The sequence below is a fragment of the Hylobates moloch genome, unplaced genomic scaffold (genome assembly GCF_009828535.3).
Source record: "Hylobates moloch isolate HMO894 unplaced genomic scaffold, HMol_V3 SCAFFOLD_2, whole genome shotgun sequence".
NCBI lineage: Eukaryota > Metazoa > Chordata > Mammalia > Primates > Hylobatidae > Hylobates > Hylobates moloch.
In genome coordinates, this window is record NW_026652277.1 from 97,929,877 (window position 1) to 97,933,785 (window position 3,909).

The 3,909-nt window shown below is 37.5% G+C and overlaps 1 pseudogene; it reads left to right on the forward strand.

Annotated features, from left to right (window-relative positions):
- Positions 1-331: 331 nt before the first annotated feature.
- On the forward strand, positions 332-1,516 carry LOC116469315 (alcohol dehydrogenase class-3-like; annotated as a pseudogene).
- Positions 1,517-3,909: the final 2,393 nt, after the last annotated feature.

Consider the following 3,909-nt stretch of genomic DNA (forward strand, 5'->3'; position numbering starts at 1 on the left):
AAATGATTGTTTGCGTTTTGCAAAGTTGCAGTCAATTGGGTCAATATAAAAATTCAGTTGTATTTCTATACGTTAGAAATTAAGAATCAAATTGAAAATTTTAAATATATGGTATTATAAAGCATTCAAATAATTAGGGACAAAGCTGAGGAAAGATGTGCATTATCTGTATACTGAAACACTAGAATATTGCTGAAACAAATGTTAAATGATCTAAATACATGGCTATAGATACTGTGTTTATTGTTTGGGAGATTCAATAGTGTTAAGAATTCGGTTCTCTGAAAATTGGTCTCTGTATTCAACACAATCTGAAAATAAGTTTCAGAATCCGTGGACATGGCGAACCAGGTTATCAAGTGCAAGGCTGCAGCTGCTTGGGAGGCTGGAAAGCCTCTCTCCATAGAGGAGATAGAGGTGGCACCCCCAAAGGCTCATGAAGTTCGAATCAAGATCATTGCCACTGCAGTTTGCCACACCGACGCCTGTATCCTGAGCGGAGCTGATCCTGAGGGTTGTTTTCCAGTTATCTTGGGACATGAAGGTGCTGGAATTGTGGAAAGTGTTGGCGAGGGAGTTACTAAGCTGAAGGCGGGTGACACTGTCATACCACTTTACATCCCACAGTGTGGAGAACGCAAATTTTGTCTAAATCCTAAAACTAACCTTTGCCAGAAGATAAGAGTCACTCAAGGGAAAGGATTAATGTCAGATGGTACCAGCAGATTTATTTGCAAAGGAAAGACAATTTTGCATTACATGGGAACCAGCACATTTTCTGAATACACAGTTTGGCTGATATCTCTGTTGCTAAAATAGATCCTTTAGCACTTTTGGATAAAGTCTGCCTTCTAGGTTGTGGCATTTCAACTGGTGATGGTGCTGCTGTGAACACTGCCAAGGTGGAGCCTGGCTCTGTTTGTGCTGTCTTTGGTCTGGGAGGAGTTGGATTGGCAGTTATCATGGGCTGTAAAGTGGCTGGTGCATCCCGGATCATTGATGTGGACATCAATAAAGATAAATTTGCAAGGACCAAAGTGTTTGGAGCCACTGAATGTAGTAAACCCATCCAGGAAGTGCTCATTGAGATGACTGATGGAGAAGTGGACTATTCCTTTCAATGTATTGGTAATGTGAAGGTCATGAGAGCAGCACTTGAGGCGTGTCACAAGGGCTGGGGCATCAGTGTGGTGGTTGGAGTAGCTGCTTCAGGTGAAGAAATTGTCACTCGTCCATTCCAGCTGGTAACAGGTCGCACATGGAAAGGCACTGCCTTTGGAGGATGGAAGAGTGTACAAAGTGTCCCAAAGTTGGTGTCTGAATATATGTCCAAAAAGATAAAAGTTGATTAATTTGTGACTCACAATCTGTCTTTTGATGAAATTAACAAAGCCTTTGAACTGATGCATTCTGGAAAGAGCATTCGAACTGTTGTAAAGATTTAATTCAAAAGAGAGAAATAATGTCCATCCTGTCGTGATGTGATGGGAGCAGCTTAACAGGCAGGGAGAAGGGCCTGCAACCTCACAGCCTCGTAGTTTCGCAGCTACTCCAGAGAATAGTGTTATGTGTGTAATTCATGAATCTCTATAATCAAGGACAAGGATAATTCAGTCATGAACCTGTTTTCTGGACGCTCCTCCACATAAATAATTGCCAGCTTATTAAGGAATAGTTTAACATAATAAAAGTAATTTCTACATTGGTGTGGAAATTGTCTTTGTTTTATGCTGTAATCATTGTCATGGTTTATCTGCCCATTATCTTCATTCTGTAATGGAAAGGGAAAGGAAGCAGGGCAGTGGTGGGTGTCTGAAACCTCAGAAACATTAGTTGAACTTTTAACAGTCTCAGTCACGTTTATTAAAGAACGGATCCTAGCCATCAGTGACAAAGTTAATCAGGACCCAAGTCTGCTTCTGTGATATTATCTTGAAGGGAGGTACTGTGCCTTGTTCATGCCTGTACCCCAAATTCCTAGTATGGCATCTGCCCCTCAGGGGGCACTAAAATGTATTATTGAAACAGCATTCTGGGCTTAAATAGGTGTACGTGTGTGTTGGTTGTGGCTGTACTATTTCTAGTATAGTGAATTACATACTGAATATCCAAGTTCTCAGCACCTACTTTTGTCAAATCTTAACATTTTGCCACTTCCAGATCACATTGCCATTCCTCCCCTCCAGAGGTAACAATTATCCAAAATTTAATGTTTATCATTCCTGTGTTGTTGTACTTTCACTGTGTATAACCTAAACCATCTACTCTTTAGTACCGTTTTATGTATTTTTAAGCCTTATACTTGCTCATTCTACAGCTTTTCTTTTATCACTCATTATTGTATAATTATATGTGAAGCTCTCATTCATTAATTTTAGTACTGTGTAGCAGTATTCAACTACGGGAACTACCGTACTTTGTCTGTTCTCCAGTTGAAGGCATGAAGTTGTTGCCAGTTTCTGTATTACAACACTGTAGTGGAACATTCTTCTGCACTGGGCTCACTGCATTAGTTATTTAAGATGTGTATCACAGAATAAACACATTTAGCCTTATAGACATTGCCAAATTGCTCTTCAAAGTAAATTTGAGTTTTTGTGAATTACATGAGTGTGGAATGGTGTTTTATTATGAGTTTAGTCTGATTTTCCTCAATTACTCATTAAATCCTTCATTCTAATGGACATTTTATTGTGAAGAAACTGTTCATATCCTGTGCCCAACTTTGTATTGAATTATTTCTCTGTCTCTGAATAATTTTTAGGAGTTCTTTTATTCTAGACATCAATCATTTGTCAGTTTTATATGTTGCAAATATCTTCTAGTCTATCTTGTGACTTTTCTTTTTACTTTATGGTATTTTGTTGAATAAAGTTTCAATGTAGTCAAAAAAAAGAAAATAAGTTTCAGCAGGTTTTTTTTGTAGAAATTGACAAGTTGATTCAAATATTGATATGGAAATGCAAGGACTAAGAATACTAACACAACTTTCAAATTGAACAACAAATTTAAATGACTTATGCTTTCTAATTCCAAGAAAAATTAGTTTCAATAAAACTACACTAATTAAGACTGTGATATTTATATAAAGATTAGATTAATGACCAGCAGAGCAGAATTGAGAGTCCAGGAATAGACCCAAAAATATATGGTCAATTGCTTCTGTGGGGCTTATAAAGAATAGCACTCCTGACCTGGAATAATTTATTTTCACCTCATCATGATTAGCAACCCATACCACAAGAGCACACACTCTGATGGCTGAAGAAATTTATATTGAGTACAGACCAGAAAAAGCCATTCATCTTTTCCCTATTTCTCTTGAAGCACTCTTCTTTGAAATGCAGTCTCCAGGTAACAAGTCTGATGGCTCTGAAATGTCCATACTGGAGAGGCCATACCTCGGTGCTGCCGTAAATAGTACCAGCTGAACTCTCAGCTGACAGCCAATATAAACAGTCAGGCAAGTGTGAGAGCCATCTTGGATGCCCTAACCTGTTGAATTTTCACCATAGCTAACATCTGACTTTAAATTGTGTAAGAGACTTTGAGAACTTCCAGTCAATCTCACTAAATCCTTGTCCCACAAAATGGTGAAAAAAATAAGGTGCTTGTTTTAAACATCTAAGCTTTAATGTAGTTTGCAATCTAGCAAAAGGTAACTGGAACATAGCCTTACTATAACATGCTCCAGAATTATCTTAATATGTAATCATCATCTGCCTTCTTTTTTACTTATTTATCCTTTAAAATTGGAATTTTTATAGCTCTATCCATCATTTATCTATTAACTGTCCTCTCTACTATTCATTTTTATTTCTTCCAAATATCTTATGTCTATATGTTTCTTAAGTACCATGTAGATAAGTTATTTTCAAGGTATGCCTTTCTCTTGTTTGATACATGTAT